The 27,187-nt window shown below is 34.4% G+C and overlaps 1 long non-coding RNA gene across 2 annotated transcripts; it reads right to left on the reverse strand.

Moving 5' to 3' along the window:
* Positions 1-287: 287 nt before the first annotated feature.
* Positions 288-20,046, reverse strand: LOC117225113 (uncharacterized). Of its 2 annotated transcripts, XR_013034026.1 has the most exons (3): positions 18,208-18,490; positions 365-7,674; positions 288-302 (listed from the first exon to the last, which is right to left on the reverse strand). It is a non-coding gene; the product is annotated as an uncharacterized LOC117225113 (long non-coding RNA). The 2 variants fall into 2 exon arrangements; XR_004491418.2 differs by lacking the exon at positions 288-302 and having other exon boundaries at positions 4,770-7,674; positions 18,208-20,046.
* Between the last annotated feature and the right edge of the window lie 7,141 nt (positions 20,047-27,187).

Genomic DNA, 27,187 nt, shown 5'->3' on the forward strand with positions numbered 1-27,187 from the left:
TAATCTTCCTTCCTTATGTTTCTTTATGTATGTTATAAGTATAATTTTGTATATTGCTTATTATTATATATTTATTGCATATTCGTAACAAAACGATTCCCCATGAATAGAAAAAATATTCAATTGTATATGTGTTTCAAGTAAACAATAACGTACTGAACTAGAAATCAAAGTTTTTAATTTACTAGATCATTTACATACCTTTTTTATATTTGATAAACGACGAGTTCGTCTTTTTTAAAAATTGATTGCCTCCTGTAAGAGTGCATTTTTTCCATCCCAACCATTTTTCCTTAGACCACCTGTTACAAGACACACTGTATACATCTCTCTATATATATCGTATCTACTAACACAATCATACCAGCCTTCTACGTGGTACAGGAAGAATCGATGACCAAGTTTCCGTTGTTAAGTCAAATCCCAAGTTGAGCCTTGTGTTATCGCCGTCGACGTTTGGACACAAAAAGCGGCTTGACGACAGGATTCGGTGACAAACGACCGCGTTGGGGTCGCCGAGCACCCTCTATCCTTTATAGAGATCCTATCCGTGGTCAAGATTTCGGTTTCAGTTCTTTAATGATCTCTCTGCATTGCGAATAAGTTTCATTCGATTTTAATGAGATTCTGTACAAATAATTCGTTCGCACAAAATTAATGTGATTCTATTTATATATTATTCGTTTGTTGTATTTGAAATATTGATTACATGTGAAATCTGAAAATAATTCTTTCAATAATATATAAAAATACTTCATGTTAAAGGAATGAAACAATTTTCGAAATTGTTAATTAAAATATGCGTTTAGTATTACACAAATGTTGCTACGATACAAATTACTATAAATCGACGATCAAGGCAGTACAGCAATCTTTAATAATTTCAAAGCATTTATAAGCCAATCAGTGACATAAAATAAATTATGACGGAACACACAGAGAAGGATAAAGTTTATAAGTATCTTACTTATAATATTTTTTCATGTTTTCATTTATTCTCGTCGTGAATTGGGTAATGTCATATGTAATTCAGATATCTCAGCAGCTTAATAGCTTGCAGAATTTTATTGAAACGAATTTCTAGATAACAAAGTCTGAGCCAGGCCAGGATACGTCATTCTAGAATTCGATAAAAAGCATTTAATGCCGGCTAATTATTAAAACTTAAAGAGAAAATTGAAAAAGTTCTGAAAATGTGAAATTATTCTCTTTTCTAAATATTAAAATAAATTGATAAAAAATGTACTGTCTGCAAGTTCTCCGTATTCAATTTATATCATTTCAAAGCAACACTAACTTAACAAATAAGAGTGTATCAGAACTGTAATAAAAATGTCAAATAAACTTTAATATCTACAAGTTTTGATCAATTTGAAATAAAATACTGTGTTTCCACTACTAACAATTTTGATAAAAGTAGATCGTAAGATATTTCTAAGCAACAGAAATTCAAAGCATAATTGAGGAGGATACCGAAATTTTATTAAAGGGAAACAAGTGTTTAAATTCTTCTAAACTGAATGTCACTAATAATGGAAATTACATCGCTCACCATAATAATAATATTAATAATAATAATAATATTTTTATTTTATTTTAACCACAAAGAATCTTGCAGACAATGAAAGGATCTGATACTTTAGTTCAGTTTTCATGAAATTAGATGCAAGAATTGGAATTTGCATGAAAATCCAATGTCGGAAAATTAGTTTTAACGTGTTCTGATAAGGTTTGAAGTCCGATAAGGCAATGGGCCACGTTTATTTCTCATAGAACGTGGACAGTGGATCTCTATACGATTCAACCGTTTCAGAAACGAATTCCATCACGGCGCATAGACGTAAGAAGTTGAATGGATAAGCGGCTGCAGGAATCGGTCCTTGTGCCAAGCAAACGAGGAACGTCTTCAGCGCTCGTCGCCGCTCCTTTTAATCCAAAGATTTAAATCTCAGTAGCTCGAGGTGCAAAATGTATTCCGAACCGAACTTTCTTGCCGACTCGCAGGGTTTCAAGGATTCAGGGAATTGAGTGACGTACAGCTGTGCGTAATTTAAATGCATGGTTTAAAAGGGGAGTTCTGTAAATCTTGAAGGGCTCCGACTGTACTTATTGTCTGCGTAAAATTTCGAAAAATTTGCCGGCATGACAGAGAGTCACATAATCGTTCCAACAAAATGTTCCATTCAAGATACTTCCTTCATTTTCTTGTTCGCCGTTTTAAAGGTCGTACATAACGTCGAATTTCACAAATGAATATCGTATTACTAGGAATTAAACGGGTATTAATGAACAATTACCATAATTAATTCCAATTATTTTTCCAATTATAATTCTATAATTATTCGTGAGTGTCTCTTCGAAGTATCAAAATTACGACCACATTGTAAATTAAGATTTTCAAGTATCTACTTTTTTTACATTATGTAAATTGATACAGCCTCTTGTAACAAGAATTTTGTTTCATATAATAATGACAATAACGAGTAGGTGGAATACGAAACAGTGACTGACAGAAATTGAACAATGCAGCGAAATTATTTTCAACTTTTCAAAAATATTAAGAATAAAGATAAACTTGTATATAGTTCCTGTCAGGATAAGAATCCTGTAATCAGGATAAGAATTAGTATTTTGCACGACGATCTGCAATCTTAACATAATCAAGAGGTACTTTTCAAATATCCTACATAAAAAACCATCTGGCAAAAATTATACTTTATTCTATAATGATTTACTTATCTCGGGAGATTGCAATAAATTTTATAATCGACATATCGTGTTTAACTTACAACAATAATATTCTGTTAGCGGAAATAGTCAATTAATATTGCATGGAAATAAAATACGCATCGTGTAGCGAAATGAGAGTATTAGTGTCTCTTGATGCAGAAATGCGCCAGAGGGTTCTGCAGAGTAAACTCGATAGTACCTTGTTTGTACGCGCACCAGATTGAAGATCGAAAATCTGATGAGGTTATCGAGGCTATTACCAGGTAGCAATCATTCTTAATATAGAGATAATAATAGACGTATTATTGCTCTGAGCGCGCGCAATACAATTCCCGAGGACGACAAAGGAGCAGATGAACATTTTAAAAGAAATCAAAGTCGTCAATTGAAAACTTAATGTACCATCAATTTTCACGTAAACTAGAAAACGGTGATAGATTTATTTTAAGACAGCAAACATCTTTTAACCCTCGGCCTGCGAACTCTGGAACACATTTAATCTCTAAAATATGTAAACAATGTTACGTTCCTATCAGTATTCCGTAGAGAGGCGAACAGTGAAGTGCTGCTTTTAAAAATACTACAGTTATGTGTATGCATTGTGAACATGACTAATAAAAAGTAACTTTCCTGTATTTTGCATTCATCTTATTATCTTGCCTGTCCTTTAGCTGTATAATAATACACAATTTTAACAGAAAAACTATTTTTATGATATATATTAATAGGGATCCAAAAATACTCAGGATTGGTCTCTGCATTCTAGCGGAAGGTCGGCCCTCAAAGGGTTAATATACAGGGTGTCTCACATAACGTGACCATTTTTACATCCCTTATTTCTTGAATATCCTTCTATCAGAGTTCTTTCACTATTTTCGTCAATTGTCTAGTGTTTATGAATTTGTTTACTTTGTGTTGTTATTATAGTTACTGAAACCAACACCTTCACTCGAGTATATGAGGTATCCGGATACCTGAATATCCATGAAATACAACGGTCTAAGCGTGAATCTGTACACTATACACAAAGCGCAATCCAAAATGTTTCTATAGTAGAAATTATAATATTTTACGATGTGCTGTGTAAAATGAAGTGTACACACTTGGAAACATATTAATATTCTCCCAATGGGAAAGGGACAAACAATATCAAAAATTATTTCTTTTCATATCCTTTTAATAAATTGGATCCTTTTTACTTGTTATTTAATTTAATTTGTGAAGCATGTTATCTATGTAGTGTGGAGAGCGAGATATGTATGTGTTGCGAGTGCGTATGCCGTGTATTGAAGCGGAGCAGCGTTTCGAGCGAGAAAATAAAAGAAGAAGGGCGAATATAGTCAGCGTCCAGCCTCGAAGCATTATATAGGGTGTCCAAAAAATGTCTCGCAATCCGAAAATGATGGATTCCTGAGGTTATTTGAAGAAACTTTTTCCTTAGCGAAAATGCAATCCGCGGCTTTGTTTACGAGTTATTAACGAAAAATACTGACCAATGAGAGGTGGACTCGGCTGGCGCAAGACGGAGGAGTCAATGAGCGGAACTGGGCTTCGTGCGCTCGTTGACTGGACCTCCGCGCGCCAGCCGAGCTCGCCTCTCATTGGTCAATGTTTTTCGTTAATAACTCGTAAACAAAGCCGCGGATTGCATTTTCGCTAAGGAAAAGGTTACTTCAAATGACAGATTGCGAGACATTTTTTGGACACCCTGCACATCAAACTTTGCACTAGAATATATTTTTTTCTTTAAAATATTAAATTAGGTAATTCTTTAATCGAGATATCCGTTCGGAAGACTCGCCATAGGGAATCCGACATCTATGTTCCGTATATGGAAACATTTTCTGCAGTTGAATTCTTTTAATAAGTACTGTGGTAGCCGTCTATCTCATGAGATACCCGTGTACTCGGATAATTTTCATTTACCCGAGTATCTCATGGGTAAGCTGGGTATCCGCGTATCTCGTAGGTCAAAGCTTTAAGAGCTACCGTAACTGTCGTACACCTTTTACGGTGTTTTAGTTAATAAGATTAATTAGTTTCTTTTGACATGCTTGTAAGTTTTATTTTGACATTAAAAAACGAGTTACATACTAGATTATGAACATTTTAGTATATCTTAAACGCTAAATGTGTCTTCATTTTGTTGTACCAATTAATTGTGAGTAAACTCGTGATTTTAATAAATTAGTAGGTTGATCCGTTTCTCGTGACGAGTCAAGTTGATTCTCTGCCTCTTAACTATGTTAAAGAAGAGTTGGATTCTTCGAGAAGATTTCACACGGCGTATTTAATAAAAAAAAAGATGTAACAATGTATTTCTTTTATCAAAGAATGAATTACTATTCTAGAATTTTGATCGCCATTACTCATTAAATCTGACTACGAGTAACAGCATCATTATCTATTCATTTGAATAATATCAGTCGCACTTTAATCTATCTTTAAACTGTTGCCTAAATTTTACAGTAAAAAGTTTTGTTATATGTTAGTAATATTTTAATCTTTCAAGCTTGATTCAAATATTTGAAACGTGCTATGTCAAAACTTCATCGTTCATCGTCATTCATCGTATCACAGAAACTCTTTCTTCATGCAATGAGAATGGCATGCGAAGTATACTTCTACTTTGTGGAACCGTTTTCCCTACTAAATATTTTACGAATTCTATAACTTAATATTTCTACTCTTATGTGAATTACAATAATCGACAGTACTACATTCAAAATATATGTCTACAATTAAAAAATCATGAACCGTTTACTGATATACGCGTTAAGTAGAATCACTATGTATTGATCAGACTGGATAAATGAAATACGAAACAATAGAAGCATTAAAACGATCTAACTGTGCTGTTATATTAATTTCCACATACTAAAATTATTAACCCTTCACACTCGAGGTCATTTTGATCTGAAAATGAGGACATTTGTTTTAGCCTTGTGTATTTCCATTTGTTATGCTTGTTTTAATTTAATGCTGATAAAATTGAACCTGTTTGCTTATAGAAAAATGATTGAATACAGACAAATATAATAACGTGAAAATTCTTTCGAAAAATATAATAGCAATTTTAAGTAATGCCTCAGAGTCACCACTCGAGTATACTGCGTTAAATCAAGAAATGAATTTCTATCGATTTACTATTTCTCTACTAATTTTCGTAACTGTTTCATTTCGACACAAAATTTGCAGTTTAATTAGTCACTGATTCCCAGACTAAATTTTCTCAAAAATGTTTCTTTCATTATTACAAAAATCATACGCTGTATTAATGCCATTGCAATGTGCTCAGTATAAAAATGATTGAATGTCCTAATGTAAGCTTATTAAATAAGATTGAATCGTGTTTATGGATTTTCTGTGTGCATTATTCTGTCAGTTAATTGTGCCCATAATTATGAAAGTGGTCTAGGTCATATATTTCTTGTTTCGAGATATTCAATGAATCGCATTTGAATAAATTAAAAAATATTTTTACATTATGCGACATTTTAATTTATAATTTTATTAGTCTTGATTAATGGAAATTTATTATAGATATGAAATTTTGTGTGAATTTCATAGGAAAATGTTGTTTTTAAAGCTTGAATTGACTTAGACCATTTTCAAAATTAGCTGAATGTCCTATAATTGACTTAAAGTAATAAAAAATTGTGATTTTTATTTGAGCCGTTTATTTTGAAAGTGGTGTAAGTCCAATGTCATCGAAAGAAATTGTAAGTGGCGTTGCGTGGGGTATTTAGACAATACAAGCTCAGATTCGGCATTTTACCACTTTCAAAATAAACGGTCCATTTGAAACAACAACTTTAACGAAATAATTCATAAACATTTATTAATCATTATTAAAAAGTAATCCATTTTTATCATAATTTCGAGTTTTTAAGATTTTTAAAATGTTCCTGAAAAACTGGAGGGATGTATGGTAGTAAACACATAAGATCTTTATGTTTTTCTTCCGTTACTGGTCTAGTGGTGTTGTATAATGGAAGTAATTGAATATTTTCGTATATTTTTGGTCTTCCTCTTTTAGGTGAAAGATCCAAAACTTGGAATTCAGAATCATCTAAAGAAGTCTTATAAAACATTTTATAAGGTTCATTTTTCAAGAATCTCATCCATTGAATTGTTAGCCAAGAGACAGATTCGCCCGCGGTATTTTTTACTCTCCTTGTTATTGATTTTTCAAGTGATTTCGTTGAAATAAAATCCGGCTGCGACATTCGTTTGATCGAAAATGTATTTCTTTTTCTACAATTTTCGATCAATTCATAGTAATGTTGACTTAGACCACTTTCATAATTAACACTAAATGAATTCCGTATAACGTTGTAATTACAACTACTATCTAAAGGTTCATTTTTGACGATATCGTAAAAATTACATTGAATAAATTTAGTTTAAAATCATGTCGTGTGAAATAAGTGATAAATTCATTTTTTTTTAAATTTTGACTTAGACCACTTTCATAATTATGGGCACAATTATAAGCTATCGACTTAAATCGCTAAATGAACGTGGATAAGGCTGTTTAAATCCCTGCTGCCATCTGTGCTATGGCCATCTCGAGTCGGTAAGAGCAGTGCCTAGACGTTCTTCAAATAGTCTAAAGCACTGCGTCCATACAGTAGGGTACTAGGGATCTCCGATCGAAAACCAGGATGCGGCCGACATTGCAGGGTCCTCGTTCGCCTTCCCTGTAGCACCGACGGTTCCCTGGCCACAGGATCGTGTTCTCAGGGCACATCATCGAGAGCTGCACGTATTCCGCTTGGTCGGGAAAGTAGAATAGCTGCGGGTCCAGGTCTCTACCTATACCGGCTGTAGGACTGCCATAGGCGCACATGATACAGAACGCGACTAAAGTGATCACCGCTAAGGAACGCATCCTTGTTTCCTATTCTCGATTACGTCTGAGATCCTGCGACCGATTGGATCCTGCAAGCAGAAACAATACTTCTAAAAATTTCTTCTTTTGGAGTAAAATTCTATATCAATTTGTAATGAGTTTCGATTGAAGTTTAGTTTTGCGGGATTAAGGGATCATTAAATTGTTGAGCTCGTATTTTGTTTTAAACCTCACCTATGTAACCTGTATTTTGTTGAATTAGAATTTTACAAATTTAAATGAATTTACGAGTTCGAACAATTTTTGTTTGTTTAGTTTCAATGTGATTGTACGAGGAGAGATTGTAATACAAAGACCTTTCGAAATGTGACCTGTGATTTATTCTCACGAGTTTATTGTATTTCAAGCGAAAAGTGTACCTCTGATATTAGAGTAACTCGGAAATGACGTATAATTTAATTATGAGATTTGTGCAGATAAATTGAAATGTTAAGTACATGATTGTTACAAATGTTCGAATTCTATTCTGACAGAGAATTATGTTAAAATAAAATCGAAAGAAAATAGGAGAATCAGATGGTAGTACGCGTTCAAACGAGCGAATAATTAATTAGAAATGTCAGGCGCATGCGACGAACTGCAATGCAACAGAGCGAAAATACAATAATTATTATTTGCGAGGTCGTAGTTACGCTAGTGCCACACAGATTCTCTAATAAGATTGCTCGTAGTTGTATTCAAGAAAGCATGATTTTGGGAGAAATGAATTATTAAATAAACATAATGATCAATTATTATCCAATAAACTGCGCTTGATCGAAACTGTAGTAACCTAGGGAATAGGGAAGAAGTACACTTACTTAACTGCCTAATTTTATTACATCGGAATTTTAAAAAATAACTCTAGGTTACCTTGAACAGAAATTAATTAAAAATATAAAATCGAAAAATATGTTTATAAAGTTACGCGTTAAAACTGGATAAGATTGTAATCTTAAAGTTTGCATACGACAAAGTGTTTGAAAATTCTGTAAAACATTTCTGAAATTTGGATTTGCATTTTTAAAAAAATTGCATTTTAAGGTTAAAAAATATTCATGAGAAGCGAAAGAAACGCCATGTTTACAATTATCTTACAGTAGAATGACGAAAGTCGGTAGACAGAAAATTTTCACGAAATTATGAGAGACTCCACAGATTTTTATTTAACATTTTCCTTATCAAAATCCTATTAACAGACTTTTCAATCACTGAGCTGCATGTAGAAGAAGCTCGATAATTATCTTTCACGTAACAATTTCAAAAAAGACTATGCATGAAATTGCTATCGCTTTGGAACTATTATTTAAAGAATTATTAACAATTCATTTTTAACTGTAATATAAGAACTTTAACATAAACTAGACTAAACTTTAACTAGAACTTTAACATCAAAGAAATGTAATTTCGTACCGACGATGAAAAGCACAGTAGCTTACATTGCATAGTCTACACTGCATCATTTGCCTACGAATTAAAATGGGAGGTCGATACGTGCTTGGTCGTGATTCGTTAATTGGACTATCAATACACGCGAACGTATCTCCCTGTCTACCCAGTCCTATTTATCTCTTTCATTTTCCCGGCAATTTCTTTCGCTATTCTTCCAGTACAGACAATTAAATTTCAGAATACAGTAAATTCTCCCTAATTGATTCTCAGCTTGGGAACAAATATAGACAATCTGGGAAGAGGAGGTACGTTTATTTCAGCCTTGCGGCTGATTTTTATAGTTTTTGACAATCGGTAACTATAAAAATGAGCCGCGAGACTCGAATGATCGTATCTCCTCTTCCCAAATTGTCCATTTTTGTGTACAAGTTGAGGATCAATTACGGAGAATTTAGTATACTTTACTTTATTTTTTGTATCATAACTCCTTCATTAAACATTAGAACTACAGTGATTAGCAAAATTGAACTAACACAAGTGCTTTTTGTGAAATATGTATATATTTTCTATCTTACTTTGTATTAGTGCAAAATTGAGTCAGAAGAATAATTGTAGAATTGGAAAACTGCACAAAGTACGATGAAACAATTATATGTTTATTATACAAAAATAAGTGTGAATAACATATACCATCAATTTCTTCCATTTCCTACAGCAATATATAAATAAATTTTCATGTTTCACAATAAGCATTTCCATCGATACAATTTTGTTTCTCACTCTATCTATCACTAAAAGTGACTAAAGTACATTGTTCTACAACATTGACAGTGGAGTTCATTAACTCCGAAGAAGAAATGCGAAGAAAAGGAGAGAAGTTATGTCGTACACATCGAAGATTGTCAATGCTATCAATTAGGGAATTCCCAGTACGCGATAGTATCATCGAGTTGCTTTCTAGCTGAAAGAAAGAGAACGGATAAACTTGGTAACACTAATTGAAACATCAATTGTTAAGAATGATATATTCTTGTTAATAAACTGAACAGATCACGGAATTTTCAATTGTCGTTACTCAAATAACAATTTGTATTAGATGCACAGGTGTGCGATGTGATCTAAATCAATTTTAATTATGGAAACATGTCGCCGCGGGGCAAAGCCGAAAATAAGTGGCTGTGCTGTGGAGCTTCAAACAGCATTGTTATTGCAATTTATGATCATTATCACCAGTTTTCATTATGTTGAGATTTAATTTTTAGTTGACTTACAGCTTTACCTGGCTTCAGCTTTAGCTAATAAATTATTGAATTATACCGACCGTGCGGCATTCATAAATTAATTATATTTCGCTGTACATTAAATAAACAGCAAAAGTCATTCATGTATGTACATCATTCGTGCTAGTATAAAATACATACTAATTACCTATTAACTATCAAATAAAACATTTATTACGTTTGAAAGAGGGCCCGTTCGAACAACATGTATTATAAATTGCCATGACTTAAAATATACAGTATGTTTCCGGTATTCAATTGTGTGCATTCGAATTAATTAATACGATACAAACAGAAGACTACGATATACTGTGTTGGTGTTGTATTCTAGAGAGGAAATTGAATTGCATACAATTGAATTGTATTGTCAACAAATGAATGATAAAAGGGAAACCTTTTTTTTGCAGAAATATAAAAAGTTAATTGTCTTTTGAAGAATCGAAAAAATCTTTATGTCAAAGATTTAAGTATTAAGAATTTAAAAAATCTAAATTTATGCAAAATCGAATTAATAGTCTTGCGAGTTGTTGCAAAATAAATACAGAACGCAACAAATACAGAAGAAATACAAAATTAGAAATTTAATTGCTGACCGTCGTTTTTCACAGGCATTTCAAACATTTAGTTTTTGATGGATGCATTTACAGCACGAACACGTAACTAAATTTTTCATTAGTGTAGGAACACCTAGCTCGCTATAGTTTTTGGTAGCTTCGTTAGGTATTTCACCACTGTATCAGGGAATGTAATATGAAAAGTTTAAAGCTGCCCTGAAGTAAGGATTAATAAGGATGGTTCGAAATTCACCCTGATGAACGCTGCGCATCGTTCATTACAGCTTGCATTGTAAGTTTCTAAGCTGGACCATCACAAAGCCTTCCCTAATTACTTGTGTTACGCGCAAGTATCATGCGATTCGAAACGATACAATATTACTCAGCAACTCTGAATACGATTCCTCATCTAATTGCAACATTTAACTCGAAATGTTTTATGACGAAACAATGAATCTGTAACTTCGATCAAGTTCAGTTTCATTTTTTGTAGAGGTCTGTGTGCGATACGTAGTTTGAAGTAATATTCCAAAAACTGCTGGGAGACTATGATGACATTTTTAAATTTCTCGAGCACGAAGAAAATTGAGTGGATCGTGCATAAAATTACATGTAAAAATCATTATAATCTTTTATGATACCAAATTGTATAAATCTATTCTATTTTCTATTCAACGTTCTACATATTTTATACCTAATTCTCACATGAAAGCGCACAAAGTTCTACAATTTAATAATATTAATATGCAAATCGTAAAATACAAGGAAATATATATATATATATATATATATATATATATATATATATATATATATATATATATATATATATATAACATATATTAGGTCTACCGGAAAGTTCTGTCTGATAATGTCATTGCAAATTTCGATAGGTATGCACATGTTCATTTGGGACATATATTTTTGAAAAATGTTGCTCACAAATTGCCACCACGCTAGCAAAAGGTCGTAAGTAACGACGGAAATTATATTGTACAATAAATATTACTAAATCTATGAAAAATTTATTATTTCCTTTCATTTCTTAAACGGACAGAACTTTCCGGTAGACCTAATATATTTAATATATATATAACACATATATTTAACATATATAAATATATATAACCTGGATATGAGATATATTTCTGCGTAACAGAAATTAATAATATTATTATTTGATCATTATCGTAAGAAATTTTCCACCCGATTCTTACGAAATGATTGAAAACACTCCACAAAAAAGGAACCACGTACGGTATCCGCAATTAAAGCGTCCCCTTTCATTAACTTTTAATGAGTCCAACAAACCGATTCATTTTTCCCGTTTCTTCTACGCACTCGTGCCTCTCGCAACGAGCGAGGGAATTAGCATAAGCGTCAGAGCTCACAATTAGTTGTAGATGCACGCAAATTAGTTATCGCTCGGTCAAAGAGCGGGCAAAAGAGCCTACGTCGCGCCGCGCCGCGGCGGTGCTTAATTTGAACTTCACTGTCCCGGCGTATTTGCGATTTCACGGTTCGTTCGACGTGTTCTATATTCCCATATTTAAATCAGATTCCGCCGAATGTCCTGGCGCGGCCGGATCCCGAGTACACTTTAATTTGCTGCAAACGTTGCGCTCGTTACTGTATGAACGCATTATATTCAACCGAGTTCCGAGCTGTAAAACATCCCGGCACAAAGCAGAGGCACACCGCCGCGGAAAGATTTAATCCGCGCCGCTGTTAACTGGAGACACTTTGAGCTAAGCAACGCTAGCTTTTGCTCTTTATAGGTCGCCATAAAAATTTATGTTCCACGGTCGCAGGGGCAGTTTCCTAGTTAAAGTCAAACTTTACAGCGGTTTTTCATACTCGGCCTCGCCACCGTGAGCCGCGGCCAACGTGCGCCATTTTTATCGACGGCCGACCGGACGTGGAAACCGAACACCCGAATTAACGGAAACAAACCGATCGTGCCGAATCTCGTTCGTACGTTCTGCGCTGGGGCGGATGTGCCAATCTATTTGGACAAAATGTTATTTCTAGACCATGAAATATCGTGTACTGCTGTTGAAAGTAAATAGATGGAACATGAAACTGAAGAGAGTTCATTGAAAATATAATTCTCGATGTTATTAAATAGAGAAATTAATTTCTATGTGACTCTTGTTTTTTACAGTTGACGCAGGAAATTTATCTTGTTTAAAGTTTAGCAGCTTGCTACATAATTAGTTACAAAGGAATGATTTTTTTAAAGTGTTGCCAGGGTCACAAGGCTGGGTATATAATTATTTAGCTAAATTTATTGATGGGAAACGTTTGAATTTGATAAAGAATTAGATGTTTTCGCAGACAGTGATGGAAAAAATAAATGAAAATTGAGTATACTCTTTCGATGGATGGTCCACGTTAAAAACTTGATACGCGATAACTATACTGCGATCTTTATATATTTGCGACATGTGCAGAATTATAAAATGGAAGAAAACGTATATATTAGGAAGTTCTAGTAACATTTTTATTTTCTGTTCGTAATCTTTTCTAGTGATAACAGTAGCACAATGTGACGAATTATTATTATTATCATGCTGTGTTATTTTTATTATTATTATTATTATGCATTATTATTATCATATAGTGATGATTACGTGCTAAAAAGTACGTACGATGTGCGAGTAAATCCAACCTTGTCAATGTAGAACAATATACTTTAGTCGCGTTTAGTGATAGATATAGTGAGAAGCAAAATTGTACCGATAGAAGTGCTTATTGTGAAACATGAAAATTTATCTATATATTGCCTTATGAAATGGAAGAAACTGGTGGTATATGTTATTCACACTTATTTTTGTATAATAAACATATAATTGTTTCATCGTACTTTGTGCAGTTTTCCAATTCTACAATTATTCTTCTGACTCAATTTTGCACTAATACAAAGTAAGGTAGAAAATATATACATATTTCATAAAAAGCACTTGTGTTAGTTGAATTTTGCTGATCACTGTAGTCCTAATGTTTAATAAAGAAGTTATGATACAAAAAATCTTGCACGTTAGTACATATATTGATGCAATTGTGTATCGGTCAATAAATGTGGTAAAATCACTCGTTTTGAATTTTGTCCAGCAGTATCGGCAATTCGTCACACAGCGCCTCGTTTCCGCATCCCTACCAGCTTTGTCTGAAATGGAAAATTAAATTCAAAGTTTCCGCGTGGCAAGCCGCCCCATCCTTCTCCGCTCGGAAGCCGCGAAAATTTCGCGAAACACGATAGCGTGGAAACAAACGCGTTCTCGCACGCGCACCCGGGTCCGGGAACTCGATATAATCTCTTTCTTCTTCCCTCACACCTGCCTCGAGGTAAGTTTACTGCCGCGAAGTTCCTTCATTTGTAGTAAGGTCTCGACGACGTTCGTGTGCCGGGCATGAAGAATGAAGCCACTCGAGAGTCTCGCTAACCGTGAATTCTTCCCGCTGCGCTGTTTCAATCGCTCGAACGAACTATTTATTTCCCATCATCCATCGTGCGTTCGTCAAAAATGGTTGCACGAAAGGTAACTGTGTCACGCTTCAGCCATTATTGCTTCACAATTTCGTACGGCGGCTTGATCACACAGATCTTTATACAGGGTACAGTAAATTCTCCCCAATTGACGCTCAGATTGTACACGAAAATGGACAATTTTGGAAGAGGAGATACGATTATTCGAGCTTTACGGCTCATTTTTACAGTTACCGATTGTCAGCTATCATAAAAACGAGCCGCGTGGTTTGCCTAATCGTATCTCCTCTTCCCAAATTGTCCATTTTTGTGCTGAATCATAAAACTGAGCCGAAAATATAGAATAACATTTTTTCATACAGGGCATCGTTTCCGAGAAAATCGAGTTCGAAAATTCGTTACGAAACTACGCGTGCACTTAGACACTTTAGACACAATGGAATTTTGCAAGCCAGGCAAACGAATTAAATTATGTCTAAGTGCACGCGTATGTAATGAATTTTCGAAAACTCGATTTTCTCGACAATGCCCTGTATGAAACAAATTTTACTGTATATTTTTAACTCAATTATATGTGTGGAATCACTCCCTTGTTGGTTCTACCACGATTTCCCGAACACCATGTATATCAATTTTAGTTTATGTATTTTTCAAAGGACTTCTTTGAGATCAATGTTAATCTTGTTATTTAATTTAATATTGATAATTTCTATGTAATCTAATTAATAAATATATCAGCCCATCAATATTTCAATATTTTACTATTTTAAGAAAGCATTATGATGACGAGTTGCAGTAGGTAAAGTTACAGTAGTTTCAACAAGTATTTCAACGTTTCCGAAAAATTGTCGATATTTAAATTCTTATTATTTTGGAAACAGAATCAACCTGTTATATAGCAATAAACCTGGGATTACTTTTAATAGAATATCATTTTTTGTATAATGATAAAAATAAACGTTCAAATAATTTTATTAAAAGTTATTTTCTTTCACGTTTAATGAAAGATAAATAATTTTTTAGAAACATGAAGTTACCTACATTAAATTGTATTATATAAAACATTTATATTATATTTTTATACATTATGATTTATATAATGCAATTATGTTAATTGTATCACTTTTATTAGCTTGATCCAGGAACGCAAATAATTCTTATAGTGCTCAGCTTTTATTTTCGTATCAAAAAGAATGCAAATTCATATTTAAACTACTATGCAATTAATATGGACATCTATGAACAAAATTTATCTAAAATAATGATCATAAGAATATGCTTGAAGATTGTAATATCTCCTTTTATATTTTATATATTTTATATGTTTTTCGATCAGCCGCTAATTCTTTCCTGTAAAAGTCTTGTCTTATGTTCATCAAATAATTTTAACTAATAATATACTACGAAATAAGTATTTTTCGATACCATTGAAAATAAAATGCACTTTATTTCCTTGACAAAGTCTGCCCCAAATTAGAATTCAACATGTTTACCGTCTTACATTAACTGGAGAAATCGTATATTTTTGAGGATGGCCAGGTCTCCAGTGACTTATGGTCGCGAGCATCTGTCTACGGTAACACGTGAACTTGCGAATAAGATACAAAAATAACAATTCGCGAGAAAATACGAGATACGCAGTATCTTCTGCACGAAGAAACAGTGTATCAGATACCGCAGGTGTCGGTCTTGCAATAATTTAAAAAGTAAGTTTTCAACTTTGTCGTACGATACAATGACCAACGCTTCCAGAAGATAGAGCACGCCGGGCTTTTACATTATCATCGTCCCTCGCGAGCGCTCGCGGGCAATTTATTGCGTGTAGATAGCAATTAATTGTAACTCTTGTTGGAGATGGGAATTCGCTCGAGGACAATTCTTCTCCTCCTTTTTCAGAATTCCTCGCGACGAAAGCCGTATAAAGGGCATCCATTATAATACGCGTAACGGCTCTTAAAATAATTTATTGCTTTCGACCAGCTGCCCTATGTTTGCCCGATATATATATACGTGTATCGTTATTCTTCGGCATTGTCGCGTAAAAGAAAGAGTCGATCACCGGCAATTGCTTTTATCTGGCTTTAAATCGCGCAACACGAATCATTCTTCTTCAGTTTTTAATCGGTTACATCTTTCGTGGAACATTACCAATCTCATTGTTAACAAAACGTGAAATTAGCATGCGCAAAACAGAAGTACACGTGTGATGCAATCAAATATCATGGAATATTATAAATGTACATTCCGTTTTGGTATACGCGGAAAACGTTCTACGTTTACATTTCGGCCAATTTGAATGATATATATATGTCAGATGCGTATCGAGTTTATTGAAATATAAATTACGATCTTCATAATACACATTGGCTTTTCCACTTGTTAAAATGTGTCTGTTAATTGCAATTAATAACTGTTGAAATCGATAATTAATAACTTCCGGGCCACTTAGCAACGTCTATAGTACTGGGAGATCATTAATTCGAACGGTTACAAACGAACGATTTAAATTACTTGCAGCAATTCAAAAAAATGACTGTCGCTATTGTTTACCTTTCAAGGCTATATGAAACCATATTAATTATATTTTAGATTGGCTCTTCACGATTTCAACGAATATCGCGGAGGTGATCTGTTAAAGCAGTTTCCACAATTCGTTCTTTACATTCAAAGTTGATCTTTTGATTTGATAGTATTGATTACAACTAGAACTGTTTTAATTGTTTTGCTGTATTGAGTCATGAATATTGACTGCAAATAGAATTTAATGAAGGTGAGTAAATCTCGCAAACAGTTCATGTTGACGGAACAGAAGTGTCATTCGATCATAAATTTTTCGTGCGAGCTTATATTTCCGCTAAATATGCAAATCCTCTGCCTGATAATAAATCATTGGCAGTGAAGCAACACTTGCCAATCCGGTCACTAAGTGCACCGTAAAGCAACAGGTTAATGTATAAGCTAAATAATTGGCTTCGTTCTCAAGAAAATATGAAAATGCCACTGTGTGAAGAAAAATGATTAGTGTACGTCAAAATTTACCTCAGCAAATAAGAATTCGACGTCGATGTCATTTGCACATAAGTGTATATATCTTTTTACTGTACTGTTTAGCCGACGATTACCTTGAAAATTACGGGCGGGGGATGACCTTGAACTACTTTTTGCATCGTATTCGTCTCTTAATACCAACAAAATACCATATAAATAATAAATATTTTGTAACATCACTATTGTAGAAGATATTTAGCTGGATCAGTCTCCTTCAATGTTTAACACTAGATTTACAGAGTACCAAAAACAACTGTTTTATATTAGTTTATAAAAGTAACAATAAGACATTTATTTTGATTTTTAACAAGTGTTATTGTAACATTTGCCGTAAGTAACATATAAGTTGAATAAATAACTCATAAATGTATGTTTACGATACGAATAATCGTAAATTAAAAAATTAGTGACCCGTCATTTTGATGGGTTCCGTAAAAATCTAACGTTAAAGAAATAACATCTTTCGAAATGTACGCGCCTGAATTACCCATTTTCATACACCCCAAACTAACAATTGAACAAAAAATTGTCGTTGACCTCGATGCATCGAGAGTTGTTTCTAAATGAACGAAAAGTGAACACGAGCAAAGGTCGAGGGAAGGTCGCGCGAGCAATCACGCGAATCTCTCAAGTGGCCAACTGATTCTAATCACGCCGTAATCACGACCACCTCAAAATCGGCGATAAAGCGGCGGGTTTCACGAGACGTGGTCCGAAGTGCTGCGATGCTGGATGCAGAAGCGTGTTACATAATTCAGATTCAACTTACACCTCGGACGGTTTCGCGAGAAACAAGATTAACGATTACTTTGCACTCACGTTCTCTCATTTATTCCACAGCCGGTTTCTTGCGTGCTTTGGTGCTCGCCTTGTCTCTCTCTCTCTCTCTGCTGGCACCTTTGCCCTCGGCACGATACACCCGGCGAACGTGTTTGGCAAAGCTCCGTTCTACGAGTAACTCGCTGTCACTAATAGAAATTTGATAATCGGACACGTGGCAAGCCTGTCTCGGATCGCGCGTGTACCAGTCGAAGCTTCCTTGAAGACTGCCAGCCGACGACGTATCATGGTTAATCTGCGGCAGGCTCTGCAAAGATTCTCATCTGACCGAGGTGGTGGAAAGTGTGAGAAAGGAGGAGAGACGTGTCATCAGCTTCGCGGGTAACGCGTGATGGGCCAATGGGATGGGGAGGAGGGGGGGGGGGCAGAATACAACGACGAGGGAAGGGATTAATCCGAGCCAGCCGGTGATCACCTGTTAGAGAACTAGTCTGATCGTGAGAGGATTACATTTTCGAAATGCGCTGCGTTTCAGCGTCCGCTCGGACACCTCTCCAGGGAAATAAAAGTAGATATTTATATCTCCGGCAGGATAACGCTGTGAACCGCTCGATAAATAGGATTCCTGACGGGGCGGACCCGGCAAGTTTATGCAATTAATCCGTGTTTAGGTTCGCCCCGCGACATTAGCTATCTGGTTATGGAGCGGCTGGTTCTTGCTGCGCTTTCGAGTTCCTAGCGATAACGCAATCGATATTTATCTGCGAGCCCTAATTAGCTGCGACCGTTAATATAAATTGCGCTGAACGGGTTTCGAGAGCAAGATCACGTTAATTATACGTCTTCGCCGATTGCACTACGGTTTCTTTCGCAGCTACAATGTTTAGCACTTCCTTGTCTTTAACACCTTAATGGCCGCTGGCACAACATGTGCGTGATGCTTTCATAATTATGTAGATGATTGTTTCAATAATTATCACACAAAGGAAAAATATTAAATTTGTTGTATTAAATGTTCTGTTCTTTTTTTGTTTTATGTGTATGTTCGCACATATTGAATTATTTCATTAATTTACATAAATATTGTCGGCCCCTGTTTGACTGCGTAGACGTGCGGCCATTAATGCAGAACGGAGGATAAAAAGTGACCATCGAATGTTAATCATGTATGTTTGTTCCAACAATTTTATTTCTGCGTTATAGGTATCTAAATGTATCATTTAACAGTATTCTATAAATATACCTTGAACAGAAAAAGCAATGTTTATAGCACTTTTTCTCACATGGATACAAAATGACGCTCCCTTAAGCAGATCTCAAAATCTTCTAATACCTTAAATGTCCTAGGGTTAATAGAACGAGAGAATTTTTGCTGATGTTATATGTCCTCGTTTACTTCGATTCCTAGATTTTGGTTTCAGAAGAATCAAATTTTGATTTTCGATTTAGAAGAAACGTATAATAGTCATATTTAGTAAATCTTTATCAGGAGTCTGACTCTTTGCTACATAGTGAAAGGGCTTAAGCTGTACGTCACTTCTGCAGAAGAAAACGGACGATTTCAGGAATTTATAAGAGAATAACGATAAGATAATATTTTTCAGCTTTATGCATTCGTAAGAGAACATTTAAAGGAGGATGCGATACTCGTTTCGTCTAGAAATATCTATCCGTTTAAAAGTTGCATTTGTGTAACTACTGCTTGTAATACAAGTTAAATAATAATAATCTAATAAAGCTTGTATAATATGTCTAAACGAAACATATATATTTCTTAGTTGTTTAAGAAAATGCGAAGAAGAATAAATGCTACATTCTTGCTCCAAAATGAGCAAGAATGTTTCATTAAATGTAATATGAAAGAACATGTGTAGTTCAATAGCATCATATTATATTATTATATTACTATATTTGTAAAAAATTTTTAATTGTTGTCACTATCTCAGTTACCAAATTTTCTCGGCTAGTCATCTGCACGTCATCAACATGTTTAAAAAGTTTAAAAATCATTCATACAATGTGGCGATTTTTATACTCTCAAATTCCACTAATGCAATATATTTCAAACTTTTCCTAATCTGATTTCATAATTTGTCTAGACAATAGCCTCAAAATGAGTTTGAGGTAAAGGATGTTATACGTACTGAACTTTGCTCGCTTAACCTGAACTACGCTTTTTGTCGAACGCTTTAATTCGCAGCGACTCATTATTATATAAAACCTGTTAGGTCGACGTACGAATGTCGTTTTCTTGGGTTTATAATATTCCAGACAAATGTCAGTTCTGCATGTCGTAATCCTTATTCTTAACCTTGACATAACCTTGACATAACTTCTACAAAAACAATTACCTTCTGATTCCCCAAAAGTTTCCGCATGTATGTGTTAAAAAGAATTCCACTTGAATGATTGACTAATTACAATAATATTTTTTTCTGACGATTTTCCTCGTTCCGCATAGTTTTCAATTTTGTGTTTCTGTGATTACAATTCCACACTCCAATTATTAAAGAATTTGATAAGACATCGTTTACCAAACATAATATTTAATATTTTTAATATTTGATTTAAATATAAAAAGTTATATTATCTATTTAAGGGATATATATCCTATAAAGTTATGTTATATTATCTATTAAAGAATAGTTCAACAAAATTTAAGTCATTTGGTTCAATTTGAAAAAGTTGTTCGATCACTTTCGTGATATATATGCACATGTATGTATATTCTATATATAGTATCTTGAAAGTTTGATAATATCTTGGGTTTGCTATGGATATGCTATTGTGAATATTACTCGTCCTATTTAATTTTTTAGGCCAACCATGTGCAACATCGTGCTGTATTTTCGTCGCTCGGGTTGTCTTCGTAATAATGACTTGCCTGTCCACTTGGCAATTTCGCCTTCGTCCACTTATGGCGAAACGTGTCGGTGTCCTCGGCTGACTTCGCCCGATTGCAGTCTCCTCGTTCAATGACCATGACCTTGAGCCACGCCATGACGTATTAAGTAGTAGGCTCGGACACAGACGTCATGAAGGAATGAGCGGCGCTGCATCGCGGTGATTTCCAGGAAAACGTGAATCGTTCTATCGCGGCGAGAACAATATATTGCTGGCACTGCTCGTTAATTGCAACCGGTATTGCGATCGAGACGATGACAAGAAATACTTCCAAGTATCCAACCAAAATATCGGACGTGACGTGTTCCCGGGGAACTACGATAGTGATCCACTTCATGCTATTATAAGGAAAATAAATGTAGCGTCGTTGATTCATTGCGGTAATTTATTATTAGCATTCGCAAACGACGGATTTCTGATGTGAGATAAGACTTTGTCTGGCATGAACCGGATTGGAGGAGGTCAAGTGCCTCGCAAAAAATTATCGTGGCCAGAACTGGTTTTGGTGGTTCGTGGCAATGCACAACCATTGACATCGTAACGCCATGAGAGAGCCATTGCCAAGTCTTGAATACCAAATACTAAATTAAATAATGCGTATGACGCATACGTTTAGCAACGTTAATTTGTGCATAAATCTCAAACAAGTCTCACGTGTTTTCGTCACTGATTACGGAACCAAGGCGTTTCTGCAGGATTCGAATAAATTGCACGATAAACACTAAAATCGATAGCAAAAGATGCGAACTTTCATTCCTAAAGTTACAGTGATTTCTTGTGCAATCTTTCTATTTGACATTGCATATACAGTAAATTCTCCCTAATCGACGCTCAGATTATACACAAAAATGGACAATTTGGGAAGGGGAGACACGATTATTCGAACCTCGCGGCTCGTTTTTATAGTTGTTGACAATCGGTTTACGTCGACTATCGTTTCACCGACAAAAGTTATTGATGTTACTAAACGTCGATTCTAAGGTAAAGCAATCTAAGCTGACGCTGTACATAGAAGCGATAAGGTTATTAACGTTAATTAGTTACTTATTACAAATTACAGTAATTTCTCCCTAATTCGCGCTCAGATTGCGCACAAAAATCGACAATGTGGGAAGAGGAGTTACGATTATTCAAGCCTTGCGGCTCGTTTTTATAGTTACCGATTGTTAACAACAATAAAAACGAGCCGCAAGACTGGAATAATCGTACCTCCTCTTCCCAAATTGTCCATTTTTGTTTTCAAACTAAGCGGCAATTAGGGAGAATTTACTGTAGTAGGGTACAAGTCGTAACAAAAGATAGGAGTAAGATGTAGAATTTAAGATTGCATTACAGAGCAGATGATGGTATTAGTGGAATGTTTGAGTGAGATGAATGAACGGATTAAGGTGACCTTTGTAAAAGCTTGTTTTAACAATTATTCGTTGCTCACTACCGCAACTTTCATTTTACACTGTAGCCTATTTAATAACAACGTCAACAAAACTTATTTTCAGCGGCATTAATCTTGATGATACACGGTTGACTGTTGGTACATTCAATATGTTGACTATTTCATATTTATGAACTAGGAAGTTAATTTATAGACACTTGAAATAATCAGAAGTGCAGTTATTGACTTTTGTACAGTGATATGAAGTGTGCATGTTATATTCCTTACGACTGGGCTTCCAATCTTTTATTCAGTAATTATTGCATCAGATGGTCTAACAAGAAGAAGGAATTGATTAAACGATTACCTTTTTATAAAGTCATCGACGTGGGAAAGTAAATTTGCACATTCATCGAACTTTACTATCAGGCGTGATTCGGGTTTTTAACGTGTCGAAAAAGATTTGGCCAGTCACAGCATTAATGGGCTGCCGGAACTGCATCCGCAGAGTGTGAAAGGCATAACGTCTATTTAAAGTAATATTTTTGATTGTTCTAGATACATGATTCCATATTGTCATCGGTTACTAAAAAATTCGGTTACCAAAGAAAGTAATTCAATTATTTCTGAATAGAAATAATATAATTTAATAATTATAATTTAAATGTAATTTCATAATTATACCAAAGACTACCGCATTATGAGTCTCATATACAAATGACTTATAATTGAAAAATTGTTTAATGATAACTTTATTCTACTTAGATTCATAAATATTTTTTATAAACACAATGGATAGCGTGCATCTAACAAGTACAATACTTTCTTAATTGTGAACTTATATTTCTGGCATAGATTCAATCGTTTCGTTACTTTGCATAAATTTCGAATTAAGATGATCGATAAGTTGTCACATCTCCGGAAATTATATCCCCATCACAGTTTTAATTTTCCTCGAACTGTCTACTGACTTGTGCTTGCTGGTGTACATGTGTACAAGGTGTTCGTGTTGCAAGTACTGCGATAAAATAAAAAAAGAGAAATGTTCTATTGATTTTTATAAAGACTATGGTAGTGTTTATTAACTCTCTATATTAGCAATATTTGCCGAAAGATAGCCTACAATTTTTATAATGTGCACTATACATTTTACTATGTCATATGGAATATGACAGAGCTGTTGACAGAGCTATACTAGATGTTCAATATTTGTGGCGATTGGTAGATTGTACCATTTCTAACAGTATTCTTTTAAAAATCTGACGATCATCTTCGTTCCCCGAAAAATACTGCAATCGCAGAATACTAAACGTAATTCTTTTTATTACAAGAAATGGAAAAAATATTTTTCTGTTTCAATTTTTTTGAATACTCGCCATCTGACAGAAATAGACTAATCAGTTAAAGCGGGAATATCCTATATATATATATATCTGGTTATCCAACAAAACATTTTTTCGTAACGTCATAAACAAGAGTTTCCCAGTTACAAAAGATTGCTTTACTTTTGATGTCACTGCAACATGTCAAAACCCAGACGAGCACAGGAGACAAAGAGCGGCCCACAAAGAAGAATTCAGTACTCATCAATCGGCTGTCCGAAACAAATTGAAAATTACTCTGTCGCTAATAGGTTTTCGTGGTGAAGCGGCTAGGGACGTTAAATAGAAGCATGGCGTGGTGGGTTAAGTGAAATCTGGAAAATTAAACAGGATTGAAATAATTCCTTTTTGCAGCGCCCGATATCTGTATTGATCAAAGAGCGTTCCGATCGATACCATGGAAAGGACAGTAAGTACTGTGCAGAAAGTGGTTACCTTCAATTCCCTTCCTTTCTGGAAAATAGAACGTATAGTGGACGGAAATATTATTGTAGCCTAATTGGGCATTAGTAATTATTAGACTGCGGATCTTTCTGCAAATTACAAATTTTCTCCACGAATTTCGAGAAATAAAAATTCAAGACGAATGTATCTCTTCTCTGCATAGTGAAGAATTATTTAAATAATGAATTTAATAATGAATTATTTAAAAACAACATGCATATGTCCTGTTAGTGTGCTTACGCTATTTCTATTTTTTGTGTCATGTTGTCATATTTCTCATCCATATCTTAGCTATAATTATGAGACACAGAGGATGGAATAAAAGAGTTCTTTCTTTAATAATTTTGATCGACTGAAAATCGATATCGATATTCTTAAATTCATTTAACCTCTTTATAGTTTAAGTTTTGAATTAATCATTTTCCTCATATATTTATAAGATATAATGCTGCAGTGTATTATGAATACTCTATTCTTTTTCTCTGTTTAATCGTGTCGCATATTAAAATAACCACAATGGTGCTTTAATAATGAATTACTTATACTACAATTTGAAAAATATCAGATTTTTCTATAAAATATTGTATTATGTAATATACAATATATAATATAATATATAATATATTTGTATTGTGGATTCTCAATGAAACATCAAAACTGGATACAGAAATAAAGAAATTATTAACAAAGTTAAAACACGTAGAAAACATTAAATAAATTGCAAATTAAAATTGCCGTTTACAATGTTTACATTAGAACTGATGCGTACATTCAAAAATTAAAAATGGCTCATTCGATTTGGAATATGGAAGAACGGTACAGTAAATGAAATTATAATTTTCTATTTTCGGAAAGAATATTAATTTCAGAAGTGAACATAAGTTGTATATGAATTGACAGTGGAACAGCAGATCACATGATTTGTAACAAGTGCAGTATAACGAATGCAACGCATGCTAATTTTACAAGGAAAAAAGAGATTTCATCGTACATAAATATGAAGAATGCGTCACTATGTATTTCGTCATGGAAGACCGATGCAGGTCCTGTATCGGTTGCATCATTTTGGGAAATCCTAATCTGCCGAATGTTTTGACTGGTCTGCGAATATTTTCTACGCGACGGTATTTTTGTGAAATACAACGGAAATACCGGTTCCATGGAGAAATCTTTGATAAGCCCCGGATAATTGCAAATTAAGTTGTTTATGAATGTTGCATACTGGCGTTTACCGTGTCGCAATCAACGTTTAATGCGGCTCAAGAATTAATCACCGTGAGATACCGTTCGTAAGCATTTAATCGCCGCAAATTCTGGCGTGCCGTTGCCCGCTTAAAATACACTTTTAATTGCAATTTCATTATCAACTCTGCAAAATTGAATATCGCGTAGCACGGTTAGCCAACACATAGAAAAATCGATGTAAAACACACCTTCCATGCACGGTGCCTCGTGCCACGGAAGTCATACACAATGGTATTTATTAACGGTTCACTAGTCACGTATCGCAGCAGGAAAATATTAAAGTTATTCAGGACATGTGAATCATGCGCCGACTTATCAATGAAATTGCTGAAAATTTCTTTCCTACGTTGAAATATGCGGGAAGCATTGTTCGTTATAAATTTTTACATACGATTCGTGGAAACGTCAATAATAATACGTCAGAATATTCATTGCATCAATGTAGCTTGCAACACGGATAAATTAATCGTGCATGAGCATTTTAGTTTTTGTCTTATACATACAGTCAGTGTCAAAATTATTGGCAGATGAATACAATTACAACAGGAAATGTCAATCGTAAATGCACAAAAATATTTTTAACTCTTATCCGTTCGTTGCGTCAATTCTACGCATTTCTCATCGATTCGAAATCGGCGATTTCTCCCTAATTAGCTCCCAGATTGCACACAAAATTCGATAATTTGGGAAGAGGAGATGCGATTATTCGAGCCTCGGGGCTTGTTTTTATAGTTATCGATTGTCAGTGAATTAGGGAGAAAGTACTGTACTATGTTTTAGACATAATTCACTTAATTTCGTCCTAGGTTTTTGTTTTGTTTAAAAGCGTTATTGATAGAGAAATTTGGAAAGGGGCCGGAGTCGTTAATTTGACAGAAAATGTCCCGATGTTCTCGATAATGACAGAAAGAGTGTTTTTTTACGGTCGTCATTTATCTTAATAATCCTCCGGCTTAAGGACCCAATTAATCAGCCATCGAGGTCATGAATAATTTATCTGGAGAGGAAGAAGAGACCTCCTCCAAAAATATTCCGCCGTAACCGATCTTAATTCGCGCGATTCAGTCGCGCCATTTAATTCAACTACTTTCATTGGCAGGCGCAAGCATTCTCTGCCGTTGCGCTTCATTCCGTTTAACTTCAAATTGATAACAGTTCGGTTCATCGGTTGCATTACGAGACCTCGCCTTTCAATGGAAATTCCACGCGCGTAGAGGGGCAAGAGCTTCGCCGGATGTTTCAAGAAATATATATCACTTTAACAACTTCTGGAAATTGAATCTACAATCTCTGTTCGTTAACATTCTGAACGCCCGCGATAGAACAATCAATTCCGAAGGAAAATCTCACGGTTATTTCGATAGTACCGGTTTCTTGAAACTTCAATGGTCAGAATTAGCAGTCAGAAAAATTTTTTCAAAAATATTATCGTCGATGGTTTTAATTGATGCAGAAGTTCGTAAAATATGAAGACGTAATGAAATGATTCAGAGAAAACTCAATAAAAATCACAATCCTAGATGGAGAAAATGTGTATTTCTTGCTTATGGGACATTTAATTTTTAAGGTCAAAATGAGAATTGAAAATAAAATTTAGAGAACAAAATTTAACAATTCAAGTCAATTATTTATATATTGGTCATCAGCAATCAAATGTCATTGCCTCTAATAA

Source organism: Megalopta genalis, chromosome 8, assembly GCF_051020955.1.
Source record: "Megalopta genalis isolate 19385.01 chromosome 8, iyMegGena1_principal, whole genome shotgun sequence".
Taxonomy (NCBI): domain Eukaryota; kingdom Metazoa; phylum Arthropoda; class Insecta; order Hymenoptera; family Halictidae; genus Megalopta; species Megalopta genalis.